This window comes from Ips typographus, linkage group LG1, assembly GCF_016097725.1.
Source record: "Ips typographus isolate SLU linkage group LG1, UJ_Ityp_2.0, whole genome shotgun sequence".
Classification (NCBI taxonomy): Eukaryota; Metazoa; Arthropoda; class Insecta; order Coleoptera; family Curculionidae; genus Ips; species Ips typographus.
In genome coordinates, this window is record NC_138422.1 from 5,208,261 (window position 1) to 5,224,863 (window position 16,603).

General features: G+C 32.1%; 1 protein-coding gene across 2 annotated transcripts in view; it reads left to right on the top strand.

Moving 5' to 3' along the window:
• Positions 1 to 16,603, top strand: part of LOC145739037 (synaptotagmin-15-like) — an 82,665-nt gene that overhangs the window by 1,958 nt on the left and 64,104 nt on the right. The gene's annotated exons all lie outside the window — the stretch shown is intronic.

Here is a 16,603-nt window from a genome sequence, read left to right on the forward strand (position 1 = left end):
TGACTTGTGAAAACTGCTTACCCTAAATTTGGCTTAAAATACGACACAAATGAATGATACAAATGAAAGTTTCGTTGAGACTCGTAGTACCTTAGTTAATGCCGAAATTTTACATACAAACTAAAATATAACTCTATCCTTAGTTTGTCAATTTCATAACTTGGGAAGATATGAACTACATTTATTTTTTCTTCATAATGATTTGTGTAAACTACTTACCTTAAATTTGGCTTAAAATACCACATTGTTGGTTAGAAATGGCAGAGTAAATAGGCATAACTACTAATATTTCTATGAAACAACTTTGTGTTATAAACAAAGTGTACCTACTAAAGTGTAAGTTGGAGTAACTTAAATGCAAACATAATTCGTATTTTGCTACAACGATTAGCTGTGCTAGCATATAGAGCAATTTTCCTCTAAAATCGAGAATATTCATGCAAACTTGATTATGGAACGAGTATAGCAAGCTGATAAAACCGGTTAAATTTTCCATTAAATCCGGGTCACGTTCTACTACCCGCTATTCTGCATGTTATAACACAATACTTCTAAACACTGTTTACTTGGATATACCGCATATATTTACGTACAAATGATAACTCTTTTATGCAACATAACTCACGTTTATCTAGAGACGAAACACGAGATTTGTGAAGTTCTATGAAGGTATACGTTTACCTATTTCTGCTAACTTCAGTCACATAAAAGCAATTGTGGTGTTTATCTACCAAGGTTTTTCCCAGACTAAATGTGGCAATGTTAATTGTTTTAAAATAGTGTTTTTCTACGAGTGTGCGCGAATGATATTCCCGCACTAATTTTATTCTCGAAATATAGATTTTTTATTATACGACTATGAAAACTAGAGAAAATGTATCTTTTCCGTGAGGACGCACGAAAGTGACCATTTTCGGTGCACTGTTTTGAACTGGTGAATTTTCCGGCGCGCTAACAAAAACAAAAAACTGAATCCGAATATAATTTCTGAAATATTGAAACAAAATGGTTATTAAGTACTAACAAATTCTATTTGTCACTTCCAATTCTGATAAAACGTTTCAAAAATTGCTAATTGACTTAGTTCACACTCACAGTTTTAGAAAGATTTAACTTACTCCATTTCTGACACTTATGAAAGACAAATAATTAATCATTAACGCCACCGCTGTTTGGCTTTAATCAACATTTTTAAAATCCGTCTTTTAGTAGAAATAATCATATAAAAAAAGGAAAAATCTTGACGAGTATGACAACAATGCGATTTTCTGGTGCTGTGAACTAATTATGTTTGATTTTAGGTATGTGTATTAATTGAATGCAAAATGCCTGTAATTGTAATAATTATTATGAAACTCGTTAAGATTATCTTCTAGAAGCAATTTGTCTGTAAGTCCGGGACTCTACCAAAACAATTTAAAATACAATTTCACATCTCGTTAAAGCGGCAACACTTAAATAGAAATTTAAGGCAACCGAATTAATAAAGGTGAGTATTTAATTAGTAAGTCTAATTAAAGTTTGCTTGAATAAAAGTGTCGCATTTGTTTTTCATTGAACCGCTTACATACCGCAATTTTATTTGCTTGTGTATCCACGTATGTTTACATTGTAGCGTCGTTGGCATTACAATCAATATGAGTAAATATTACATTACACATGGAAATTAATTAAAACTCTTATACAGGGTGTCCCGTTTATGTTTGTCAAAAATGATAGGGTGATAGAAGATGCTAAAATATGAGTATTTAACAAAACATGTGTTAATAAATTGTCCTTGGTTTTCAAGATACAGGGGTTTATAGCTATTTATGTACCAAGGGTGTTAGAGGGAACATAATGTTCTGAATGACGAAAAAGCCTGTGGTGAATACAATGTTTTATGTTTTGGATTTTTTATTGTTTTCCTTTGCAGCAGTTTGCTTTACTTTTTTTTATACATTATTAATTATTTACTGAATTATAATATCAAAATATCTTCGGGCATATCACAGTCAATGTGAGATAAAGACATACCGAAAAAACGTACAGTAATATCTGCAGTTTTTGATTTCCATTTTTTCTGCGTGAGATATAGCATCTACTTGTGTTAAGGTACATTCGCTTCGTCATTATCAGTTAAGGTACGAAATAGTTTAGCACTATCCTAAGCCTCTTTTAATAGTAATTAAGATACCAAGGGCATTATAAGGAAAATGATGATTAGGATTAAGGATTATTTCTTATAATGCCTGTGGTGTCTTCAATGTGTTCAATGGGCGTTATGATAACGCACGCCTATAATGCCCTTAAGTTATTATAGACACTATAACCTACACCGTTTGTAAAGTATTATGTATCGATAATGAATAGGTGAAACATAAATAGTTGAAAATCTTACGAATATGAAATAGGTGGGTTATGGTGCCCGTTCGACACCAGATGGCTCTGAGATAGTTTTTATGCTTTACTTAAAAAACTTAAAATGAAGATAGGCATAACCTCAAACTTCAGAAATTTAAACAAGTAAAAAATCAAAATAAATAAAATATAATAATTGAACCTCCACCATTGAACCTTTAAGTACTTTGCGCATAACAAGAAGTGAACTAGACGCCTGATAAGTAAAACTTTACTGATGTTATTTGCAAAATGCTTCTTACAGCACTTGTGTAATAAACCATTACAATATAAAAATAAAAGAGAAACACTACCACTACAACTAGAGGGTATTAATCAAACTATTAATTTACACACAAACAAATGTATTTACCCGTAACTAATCGATTAAAAACATTTCACACTTGAAGCATACAAACCGGTGACAATAATAATTAATCGAATAAAAATTTGCAGATTTCCAACAAAAACTTCAGTTGATAAATTAAAATAGAATCACGTAATGAAATATTTTCAAAAAATTTATTGCTTTTGAATTAGTTAAACTTTCACCTTACGCTTTCGTTACATTATAGTTGTTTACTCTCGGGACTCAATTACACCTATTAATAAAAATTACGTGATTTACTGAAATATTTTATCAAATCCAGTCAGTAGTTTTGTTTGCAACAACATTGTTTGAATGCAAAATTCTGACATTCTAGCCGTTTGTGGTGAATTTTATAATGAGATTTAAATAAGCTTTTGTATTAATCTGGTAGCCATTTTAATTATATTAGTCAATGCCTGTTTGGAGCATTGAAATTGTGTTACTCAATTATATAGAAATTTGGGTTAATTAATAACAGTAATAATACATAAATTTGTTTTTGATACAATAGATGCTAGTATTCAGGTTTTTAGGGTGTATATTTTAAATCCAATATTTTATATTTCAAATCAGTATACGTATTCTACATTCAAAATTACCTTAAGTTTTTGTTATCTAAAATAACTTTAATTGCACCTCTTTAAAGGTGAAAATGGATGGCGTTGCCATTGTTATGAAAAACGAACGTAAATTAAGGAATATGATTTTACTTTGGACTGTGCAATTTAATGTAAAAACCGTGTTTATTTACATTTTGCATTTGCAGAGATCTGAGAGGCTTTCATTGTTTTAAGCAAACTTTTGCGGAGTTGAGCATGTTTAGGAGTTGAGGGTTTTGACATCCGATGTGTTTACTCGACATTACTGTCTAAGCTTCCGGTAATAATGAAGATAAGTAGTATTTTACGTTGATTCTTAGCTGGAAACTTAACAATTCTTGTTTCTCTATTGATTTGTCATGATCTCAAAGAAGAGCAACTGGAGGGATGGGTCGGAAACAGTCCTTTTTTTTCAAAATTATTTGCATAGTTTTAATCCTGTTCCATTTTTTGACAATACAGTTCGGAACGTGCCTTGATGGATCAGTGGGTGAGAACGTTTAACCTTCTTTCTATAGTTGCTTGTAATACGAGTTTAAATTATTCAAGGAACTTAATAATAGTGCAAAACTAGGTCGTACAGAAATTAAAATTTGAACATTTTATGATTGTAATAATAACCGCGACTAAGCGTAGAACGATAAAATACATTATCAAGGGATTTACATCAACGACTCTTTGTTGTGTATGAAATGGCCAAACGCGGAATAAAATATGCTTCAGTTGCCATGTTAAACCAACTAAAGCTCCAAACATCCATTAATTAAGCGGAATGAGGAATTGACGTGTTTTTTTGTAAAGCAAAACAACAGCTTTCAGTTTCCATGAGCTCTATAAAACTCTATATTGAGACGCAGGCCGTAAAGGTCACTTTGCGGATAAAATAAATTTAATGTCCTCTACGATTATTTATTTTTCTTTCGGCCTTTACGAGAACATAACTGTGTTTACGAGCTCACTAGGGATTAGAGAAAAATCAAATATTTAATAAGGACTCCAACGGCAACTCCATTCAACGCAATTAATTGCGTAGCTGTCAGATGGGAGTTGATTTGGTAATAAAAAACTGTTTTTGTACGTGTTGCTGATTTTTTATTAAAACGAAATTGCCAGGGCCTGAACAAATATTAAATGACAAATACGCGATAAAAGCAGGAATTAACATCGTTTATTTTCAGTTTTATGTTAAATGTTAACATTTCTGTGACAAGTTGCTGTCCTTTAAATATTAATTTCAGTACTTTTCTTCCGCAGCGAAAGGGGGAAGGACGGAAAGATGATACTTTCCGTCCTCTATCAACTGTGCAAATAATTCTGCATCAGCAGTTATCTTGTAATATGCAGTTGAATTTATCCATAGATTTCCGCAAAGAAAAGCAAACCAAAAAAATATCAAGTAAGCCAAAATTTTGAACCAGTGTTGTCAAACTGACTGAACTCACCGACTGGATTACAATAACTTACATAACTTTGTTATTTAAACATTCTTAAATAGTTCCAATTACTTTTATAACATATTTAGTTTAGTTTCTGTGTAATTTCAAAACTTGAATAATAATAATTGTTTTTTCATATCCTTTTAAATGCAAACATCACCATAACTTACTGTGTCCAGCAACCAAAGTGAGATTTATCAAACCAACCCATAAAGAAATTTGTTGATGATAAGAAGGTTGGTAGTTGAATGTGTGAAGAACAAGGTATGAGAAACCTAATTGACTGAGCTAATTTCAGAATGCAAAAGTTCAGCAATTGTACTGCTCTGGAATGTATCCGTATTTGTGTTGTTGGAAAATTGATTGAAAACAACCTAAACACTAGATCATATTGCTTGTATATTGTCTAGTTGATCAGAACTTTTAGATTTTTCACACCTTATTGTATCATTGTTGTTCAAACTTTCAACTAAGTATCAACCTCGCGAATAACAACAAAATACTGTACAACCCATTTGTTGGTTGGTTCCTTAAGTATGGCTTTGTTAGTAACTGGGCTCTGGCCTGAATAAAAGTTGCAAGGTTGTCTGGCTTTAAGAATAACTACAGTATGAACCCCTTAAATGGGTCGGGCATGTACAAAAGATGTCAAGAATAGTCAAAATACTATTAAAAAGCTAAAAACTGGAAAATAGAAGACAAGTTGGAAGACCTGGGGCGAGATGGACGGACAAATTCCAGGAGGACGCTCGATCCATGCTTGGAACTCTAAATTGGAGAAGAGCGGATTTGGGCTGTAACGCCTCTGGATAGACGGATGGGACTCGTTAAAGCTTTCCAGTAATATTGTTCCACGTTTAAGTGCTTTCAGGTTTTTGATTCTTCTCTTCTGCGTTGAAGTTTTAATTTGGCGTATATTTTATTCAGGATAAGTAGTGCTTTCAAGGCTTACAGGAGTTTCAAACTTCCTTGACATTTCAGGGGTTGTCAAGCTTTATATCCCGTTTCTGTTGTTTTTTCTGGATTCATGTGTGGTTTTTGCTGTATCGGAAGCATATGTAAGCACTCACAAGCACTTTTTCCACAACTAAGTTACTTTTTCTGGTGGCCATTGAAGTTCTTTTATTTGTATTTTATGTTCTAGGTTAATTTTTTCTTGTTCTTTCTGTCCCACTTTGAATATTAACAAAATTATCAAACCTTGTCATTCCTCACTTATTTTTCTTTTCTCTTCAAAATCAAGAAATTTTTTTGTCAAAAGCACAAAAGTTTTCAAAAATTTCTTAGTTCTCAAAAAAACAATTTAGATTCCTCTAAAGCAGAAAACCGTTTCATAGTTTAAAAAGTGTGGTAAATGGAAAATCTAAAAATGTTAACTATTTTAGGATTACCTCAGACAGTTGGGAAATATATAATAATTTTAAGCCGCTTTCAAAGCTTAAAGTGCACGTTTAAAACAGGCAGTAATTTCTCAGACTCGACAAATTGCGATAAGAATAAGTAGGATGCTTTATTTCCTTGCTTTTAGACTATTTCTTCATTTCAACGTCGCGAAATTTATAACGCGGTAAAGTAACAAGGCATAAAATGCATTACGTTGAGGTTCTCCGAATTCGTATCATAAAACCCTTTTAACATAAACTACATAAAAAATAAGAAAATAAGATAGCAGTTTATAAGATCTTACGTGTAAAGTGATGTGTCATTTTATACTAGCTAGACTATTATTTTGATCTCTCTCTCTCTTATCTAAGTATAAAGTAGACCTAAATATCTTCTAGTTTTGTATTTAACGTTTTATGCTAAAATAAAAATTAAGAAAGTTAAGGGGGTGGTCAAAATTCAATCAATCACCCTGTACATTCCCTTTAATGCAAGGTTTTGATACCAACTGCCAATGTGCATGACAACCAATTTTTTACCGCCACAATTCTATCTATAGTCTATTTTATATCTCACAGTTAGTAAAAGACTGTGATTTCATATCCATTCAGTCAATGGCAATTGTCTACTTATTCGTTTTATAAACTATTCAGGAATTTAGGAGTAGAGTAGATTTCTTTTCAAAAGAGACTAACCCTGGAGAACTAGCAATACCATCCACATGTAAACTGGCTACTTGTGACGAATATCCAACCGAACACCACATAAAAAAAACCATTATAATTCCACAAAGCCCACAACCTACAGGAAAGTAAAAAACGAAACATATCAAAGAATACAATGACATCATTTGTTTCCTTTTGCTATTTTCTTTACACAAAATTCCACAAGAAAAATATAACTGTCACGTTTACATTGTTCCAAAATTTATGCTTTTACGCTTATACATAAAATACTGGAATGTGAAACATTGCAAGCGCTTTTGTTACGGATTAGTGTTATGTCCTGTCGTCCCCCACATTCTATTTTCTATTCCCGTTTTCCCACAATTGTTTTGTTTCGCACACTTAAATATATCTAGATTTTGGAATATGATGATTCAAAGCCTCAACGTCAGACTGGAGGGTTTTATTTAAGTAAAAGGGAACTTGAAGGAAAGTGTTTGCTAAAGCAATAAATTAAGCCGTAAATATTTATGACTTCCCCACTGAGGTTTCCATATAAAAAATCAATTTTCTCATTAAACAGCCCCATAAAAAACTGAAGGTCGAATATGCCCCAAGCTGACTGACCCATTAGTTAAACTATTCACGTTACTGATTTGCTGATAAGCTTAAAGGCGAGAAACTGGGAAACAGTTTCGTGTTTTTGTTTTAATGTGCGCTTTACATTATTTAGCAGCGTTTATAGTATGAGAGTAAAGCTCTGTCACTGTAATTAAATGTACTTTTTATTATCTAATTTGTCCCCTTTTATCTCATATAAGCTCTTTCAGAGTTAGTTTGGAGCTTTTTATTGGGCAACAAAAACCAACCGATGAGTTTGTACCAAAAGGTTATTAGTCCAAATCACGTTTTCATTCCAGAACGTATGTACGGTTGTATTAACCAGTCCATTTAATGTCCTGTATCGGGAATTGGACCTCTATAGCCGTCGCTGGACCTGAAATGGACATCCATTGGACCTTGTGTGTTGTTTGGATGAAAAACTTCACCTTTTTGAGTAGTATTATTACATGCTTCGTTTAAATAATATATTATTACTGATCATGTGCTTCATTGTTCTATTTTCAATTTTCACTCCTGTTAATTTAATAATTTTTGTACGTTTTATTGTTATGTTTTATTCTAGTAGTTTGTTTTTGACAATTTGTGCGGCTGTCTATTATAAAGTTGAACTGAAAATTAATTTTGCTAATATAATATTCTTTTGGTTTCAGGTATGTGTCAAGTTAACATTCGTGACTTTTTTTGATTAAGTAAGTATGTACGTTGAAAGTAAGAATTTAGTTGACTTAAAAATCACATAGGGTAAATACGAATATGTAGTAAAATTTCAAGTAAAAATTTAACTATTTACACGTAACTATTTACCGTTAAATTCTTTAAGAGATATGTTGTATACCTGTCCTGTTAAGAAAAAACCTGTTAATATTTTATTATATTTTCATATTGTAAATATTAAAAAATATTTGGTCAAATACTACAAAGAACAACAATTGACAGCTTCTTTCAATATTTTAATTCACGACTTGCAACTCCTGTAGTTGGACTCTGGCGTATTACCAACAAGATTTTTTAGAAATGAATCACCTTAGATTCTAAAATTCGGCGTTTTTTGAATCGTAGGAGATAACTAATTAAACAAAATATTTACTATTTAATATTATTTTGTGTAAATGAATTAAAAAATACCTTATTTAAATGAAAAATAAAATTTTCATACAGTACAGAGTACAGAGCAAAATATCAATTTATTCCAGTAAGATGGTTATTCAGGAAAGGTCGTGTGCACATATTTCCATAAAGGAAATTCCTTTTTTATAACAAAAGATATTGGAATGTGTTACGTCTGTAACTCGGTTTGTAACATTGTATAGGTCGTTCAGCAAGCCGGAGGCAAAATATAAAATTCGACTATAAAATTCCAAACTCACGTTTAAGCCGAAGAGATATGTAAGAAGGTAAAAAGGTAAATCGATTTGTAGTAAGCATGAGTTGAGTTTCTGTTTAGTAACGATTGTATTAAAATTTGCATTCATGATCCAAATTGATTGTGGGATAAATCGCTGATTCGACGTGAAGAGATAATTTTTTAATTTTACGTTTCTTTCCAGAATTTCATCTTTAAGGTAAGACGTCGACCTTTCATTTGGAATACCTTGTATAAAAGTGTTGATAGTTACATAAAAACTTTTACTAAAAAACAAGTAATTTATCGAAGACCAACCACTTTGTTTCCCACCTGAACTTATAGCAATTTTAAAGCAAAAATTTAAATGTTACCTATTTCCATATGAATAAATAACCTAAATAATTATAGCACCTAAAGAAAGTCATCAACATCGTTTTATAACAACGTCAAAAATTGAACCGTAAATTCCAGCAAATCTAATAAGTTTTTCATCGATTTTTATAACCAACATAAAATTGTATACACAGTGAAATAATGATTTACCTGCTACTAAGCAAACGTATAATACAAGAAATGAATTGCATTTATTTTTAACGGTGTGTCTAACTAACCTACAATTATTAGACCGCCTAATTACACTTCACACACAAAGGATCACGACACAGCGTTTTTAAATGTAGATTTAGCTGCAAAGTGAAATTTGCACATCAACGAATAACTATAATTCTGTTGCATGACAAAACTGTTAGTATGAATCTACTTGTATCAGTTGTTACAGCAAATATGAAGCTAATTCTTCTTTTCGATACATGTTTTGGTTTTTGAACTGTGACTAAAATAAAAAGAAGTATAATATCCTATCTTATAGGTAGAGTCTGAAAAAACAATCACAAATAACGCACCATTTTCTTTATACTACTAATGGTTAGTGTGAAAGCCAAAAAAATACTAAGAAAGTAACTAAAACAACGATTCCAATAAATGCAAGCGAAAAACATAAAGAAATAAAACCCCAAATTGTTGATAAAAGAAAAACAACATATTTTTAGCGGTACTAATACACATTCTGCGAAAGTAAAAGTGTATCAATTTACTTGCTATTAAAATACCGATTAGATTGAAATTTCATGGTGTCAGTCGAGCAAGCGTGACAGAAAGGAAATACTTTTATGATGCACTGTCACTTGTGTGATATCAGGAATTATGGAACTGGTGTGATATTAGGAATAAATGTCTGGCGGTTGCTCTTTCAGTCATGTAGAGCAACCACCAGCATCAATTTTTATGAATAGGTAGATTAGATAGATAGAGATAGAGAATAGATTTCCAAAGTAAAAATTCCAAAAAATTTCAATATGCAAACTTTGAAAAAAATTAAATCAGTAGTTTTTGAGATATTTGCAAGATTCCAGACTTTTTGGACACCCTGTATATAAAAAAACAGTGTTCGTTCTAAACTAACCTAACCTAACCTTTAGCAGTACACATACCTTACCGTTGCAATAGCCACAAAGTTTATGTGAATGATGCTTTAGTCGTTTTGCTTTACCGATGCCTTTGAACTCAGCTGAAGTTGGTATAGTGATTTTGCTTCCGATTTCTATTAAATTAAATCATAAAACATGATCCATATGAAATGTACTCAGAGAACATTTGAATATTAAAAGTGTATTGTCGTATTTTTTTTCTGAGCTGCCTTATAGCTCGTCCAAAAAAGTTTCTATTGGCGTTTCAAGGTAAGGTCGCAGCATCATTTGAAACTGAAATCGGGCAAGCCGTTCTCAACCTAAAATTTTTTAGAAATGGTGAATGAACACGCCACCTTCGATACAATATTGTATTGTACAGGGGTGTCCCTGAAAAGACTGTACAACGCTTAACCACAAATTCATTGGCCAAAAAGAATGCGATCTAGGCAGACCTATATCCAAAATTGCTTAATTTTGCCACTACAGGGCGCCAAAGTTCTCAAATTAATATCGATTTTTCGAAATAATTTATAAACGCACCTTTCCTTAAGGTTAAGGTCCTTAGGTTAAGTTAGGTTTTTGTTAGGAGCGCGATAAGCTTTTCTGGAAATAATGTTTGGGTGGGAAACTAGAAGACTCTTTCAGAGGCATACTGGCGTCTATATCAGATTTTTTTCTATTAAGGTGGTTCTAGACTTAATTAAAAGTTATTGGTAGTTGTGAAAAAAGGTATACATTTCCTGAACAACTTTGGAATACTGGGCTCATTCAGTATGTGGTAGGATTTTGTAAGACACACTTGATGTGGAATATAAAAACATTGATTTCCCTTAATCATCTTATCATATCTGACCAACAGTTTCTCGCAAAACATATACGACGACAAAATCGGCTTTTGTGTATTAAAATTACAAGCTTTCTATTCTATTATGATGTCAAAAAGTTATAATTTTACTTCACGTGTACGTAAATTCTATCGTGCTCAGCAACTGAACAACTGGATTTCATTAATTTATAAACGTTCACTCAAAAGCAGCTCAAACTATATTCACTTGTTTCCTCATTATTTATAAAGAGTTAATCCAACATCCTCCAGTTAATTTTCAAACTTTTATCATCAGTCACTAAAACCGCCAATTTCAGACCAATTCGAGTGGCGTTTCAAGAAACTTTTAGGCTTTCTAGCTTTTCGTTTTGAGTGGTTCTTTCCTGAATTTCGGTCAGTCAAAAATATATAGAGTAAGTTTAGGAATGTAGTCACGTAACTTCTTAAGACGTGTAGTATTAAAGTTAATACGCTGTCTGCAATATTGAGACTGCCATACAAAGTAAGTTTTCTTGACAATATCACCATCAACTTGAAATCCTTGACGCAAAGGGCTATGAATAATAATTCTTACTTATTATAAGCGACTTCTTTGAAACTAATTTTAGTCTTGCTTCACGATGCTGTCGTGGTTGTTTACCCTAACATTTTTGAGCTTTTGCCTTTGCTTATCCAGAACTTAATTAAATTGAGCGGTGGCGACTAGACATAATCATTAAACAGCCAGTAATCACAGTTAATTGGTTCATGAATATGCAACACATAATTCTTCCTTAGGCTAATCCAAATTGAGCTAAAAATACTTTGTTTTAAAATTAGAATGAGTAGTGGCAGCCGAAATTAAATTGTTATTATACAAAAAGACGATGGTTATTAAACATTACGTCTCATAAACAAAAACATTTTATATACCTTCATCTTTCGTACGGTTAAAGCTTAGAGAGAGCAAAACCACAAATAACTGAGGCAACAGACTGGAATCCATTTAACTAAAATAATCAAGAAGAACGTGTACTACTTCATGGTTTCCATTCCATTTGAAGTTATTAAGTTTTTGCGTTCGGACAATTCATTCGATTACACAACGTCTTTTGCAGTTCCGGCTTGTTGACTAACTCCGTTCTGTTCTAAATAATTCTGAGTTTGTTGAATAATACCGTAAGTAAAACAATTAACTGAATAGTTTTTAAATATGTGATTAACGCTAATATAAAATACAATGACAGAAGGTCTTTAATTTTTGTCTACCCAAACTCTCTAAAATGTTTTCGATTTTGCAAGGTTGCCTTTTCAGTCAAAAAATAAGTAGGTACCTACCAACATTCAGTTTTAAAATGGAACACCCTGAGTTACGATTGTCGAATTACTTGAAGGTCGCTTCATAATTCTTCTTCAGAGAATAGTATCAGAAGCAAGTTTTTCGTTTTTTAACATTAACGACAAACGGTTTACTGACAATAACAGCAGCATAGTGAAGTTAACCAATTAAAATAAAAGAAGGAGAAAATTGCCATGGAAGAAGAAAAGATCTTAACACGGCTATAACACAAAAGCAAATTGAAGAGAGGTATAACCTCATACTTCAGTAATTAGTAATGCCTGGTTTAAACAGCAAACAAAATTAAATAAGAAATAAAATAAAATAAAATAAGCATTTAAAAAAAATAAAAAAATGTAGAAAAAACAAATGTACTGAAATTCCATATGATGTTTATAAAGTGGAATAAAATAAAGAATAACTTTACAGTTAGCCATCAAAGGTTAAACTATCATAACCTACTAAAATTAAACATAAATCTCATTTCTCTCTATTACTATTTGTGGATTTTTAATGGTACAGGTTGATTATGATTATAAGTAATTTGTGTAATCTTTTCACCACTGAAAGGATAAATTGATGTGTTTGAATGAATCTCAAACTCTCAATTTATTTGATGTATAAACCAGGCATTAATAAGTGTAAAACCAAAATAAATGCCAACTAATTAAGCCAAAATCAGGTAAATTGCTAATGAAGAAATTGAACCGTAACAAAGTGAATACTGGTTTGAATCTAAATCGTTTGTAGTAGTATACGTCACAAAGATTGTTAATACGCAAATATCCGTGAAATGTATAAATCCTATTGAACGAAATTGTGATCCAATGCCACAGGTATTTTCTCTTCTTGCACAAAATCACTAATGAACTGTATTAGCTTTAATACTACGTTTTCTATGATTTAAATTTAGTCTACAAAGGTGCATAAAATGACAATATTTCTAGCGTCTAAAAGCTACCCAATTGCTAGGTTAGGTCAGAACACATCTTAGACTAAAAAATTCTTAATTTCTCGACAAAAATTAAAAACTTTCAACCTCAGTACGAATATGTATATTATATTACCAATTCTTATTTCAGCTTACTTCTTATACTAATTTAAAATTGAAGCTGTGATAACATCAAAATATCAGGTTCATCAGTAACAATTACCTAAGCCACTAACATTCTAAAATGTAAAATACTCACAAAAGTCAGAAAACATATTGGGGTACCTAATAAATTACAGGAATAGTACATAAAAACTTCGTGAGCTGAATGTTAACCGGAAAATCCTGCTTTACGTCGAACCGCAAACGAGGTGTCCAAATTTTAGAGCTCAAATGGAGCTGACCCTTTTTTCTCCCGGGATTAGGGAGCAAAAATTATTGGCTTGAATTTTATTTCAACACAGCCCTTTGCGTATTTCTGTAAAGATAAAAACACGGCTTTCAATTACCTATCTCTCTGCTATTTTAAACACAATCGATGACAGTGAAAACTTTGCAAAGCGATAGCGTCTCCTATTTGGAAAGTTTCTGTTAAAGTTAGATTATTACAAAGTCCAATCTTCGTGCAAAACTTAAGTAATCTCTTTACCTGCATTCGTAATCGACCTGTATAATAAAATCTAACAAATACATTCAGTTATAGATGCTATAGAGAAGTTTGTAAGTTATTCATAGAACTATAAGGCAGAAAGTTTACCGCTCGATGGGGCGCTGAAATGGCTGCTATGCTTCTCTTACTTGAACTTGACACGATCGCCATAAAAGTGGTATATAAATTATGTGTTGTTATTAGGTTGACGTCTCTGAATGTGTCTGAAAAGCTGGATATTACGACTTTTATGAACCCTGGAGTAATAGTATATTTCAAACACGTGTTGTAAGAATCATTATTTTGTACGAATTGAACAGTTACAAGTAATGTGAAAGCTGTGTAACCATAATTGTTTATTTGTTTTATTTTGATGATTTCTTAGAACCACTTAGAAATATTTGAAAAATATTTTGTACTGCAAGTTGCCTTTAGGTTTTTTATTAATTCTTATGAAGCATAATAACACTGAAACTGCTTGGCAATAGGTATTTCAAAAACGTCTACGTCAATAATGCTTGGAAGCTGGATTTTAGTGGTTAGTAGTAGTAGTAGTACCCTAAATAGGTCCGGCGAGTAGGCCTTAAGGCCCTTTTTGCCGTTTCCCCTCAAACCCTCCCCATCTTACCACCCGTGACCTACGACACCCAGATGTCCCATCTGCCTGACGAATTAAACCCGAACGTTACTTCAACAAACGACCGGTGTTTTGATTCATAAATACCAAGATAAATACGAACAAAAAACCAAAAACACAGTTTTGCCTAAAATTCAATGGTTTGTATACTCGCTTGTGCGACTCATATTCACACGAGCACATTTTTCGATATTTAAAAATTTAGATTTTGGTTTGAATAAAGCTTGATTTGAAAATGGATTGTTGGCTTGGAATTTATTTGCAATAATCTAGGATTTAATTCAAATTTAATGGCTCTTTTTTAGTGTAAAATTTTAAATTAAATTACAGTTCCGCGTTTGATAGGCAAATAATTATTGGCAAAGCTTGTAAAATAATCCAATTTAGCACTGTACCTTCATTTTGAATCTTATTCAAAAAACTTAGTGGCAGTTATGTACTTTTTTATCCGAAGTTTACATGTGGAGGATAAACTTTATCTCACACAATTTGGTTAAAGCATATAAATTGAGTTGAAGTTGAGTCTCTTGTAAAAAGATTTAATAGTTTGCCGTAACTAAATCTTATTGATGTTGAAAAAAAACCATAAGTAATAATTATTGCTTCAGTTAGAACGAAAACGCGATTTTTCAAGTTACGAAAACCGCAAAAATGTGTTTTGTGTTGTGTCTTTTAATCGCTTTTTGCCACTAGAATTTATCTGCACCAGAATATACTGTCCAAAGAACAATTATGCTTACAACGCGACCACGTCCCATTTTCTAATTCTGACACGCTACTGCAATCAGTCGGTGAAAGAACCCTTCGGAAAAAACACAACAACAAATTGCTGCAGCAAATATTAAGACACTATTTTGCCATTTATGCAACAACAAAACCGCGAATTCTTACAATCACATAGCGTGTTATTTGGCGTCTTTGCGCACAGTAAAATTACCGTTATCTATCATCATTAACCATTTCCGTAACCGGAGTAATCTTCGGATGTGCGTATCTAGGAATAATAATTAAAAACTCATTTTCACTCTTTCTTTCTAAGATGATGGGTATTGTGTTTCTCTTTCTTCACTGTTTCTACTGATTTAGACCTACATACCAAAATACCAGGGGTTTTACAAACGTAAACCTTTTCTTTTTAGTTTTGGTCATTATATGACGGGTATAACAAATTTAAAAAATTTAATTCTAGGAAGGTATTCTACATTATACTATAAATGCTAGTTAGTTATAAAAACTGATATTCCTTCTCAAAAAATCCTCAAACATATGCCATTTCGAATTTAACTAAGGACTTTATAATTCCAAAGAAAAAAGCCCATGTTATATTGATCAATTTGCTTCTTAAAATGATGTATAAAGTATTATCATTGTATTTCATTTTGATTGGGTGGAGAAAACCTCTAAGAACTTTATTCATTCTAAGGTAGATGATATATCCTTTATCCTTCATTCATTAACCAAATAATAATTTAGGAGTTATTGTTACAGCAATTTGACGAGGTTCTGTTAGTAGCAGTTTTTATATTTAGTAGAAAAATGTCTGATTTGACGCTTTACACATATTTTGAAAGTTAATAGCTTGAAAATGATCAGAGAAAGGACATAATGCTGTGTTTCATCGATTATGAAAAGGGGTTCGACAGAATCCAACATTATAAACTGATCCAAATCCTAAATAGATTGAACATAGACCAAAAAGACATCCGCTGCATTTAAAGCCTATACTGGAACCAAATGCAGTCAGAGTTGGTAACGATCTCACAGAAGCAAGAGCAATTTGTAGCGGGGTCAGACAAGGGTGTGTTCTCTACCCACTTCTCTTCAATTTATATTCTGAAGCCATCTTTCAGGAAGCCCTAGAAGAATGCAACGTGGGCGTTAAGGTGAATGGTGTAGGGGTCAACAATATTCGTTATGCGGACGACACAGTTCTAATTGCAGATAACATGGAGGATTTGCGGGATATACTTGG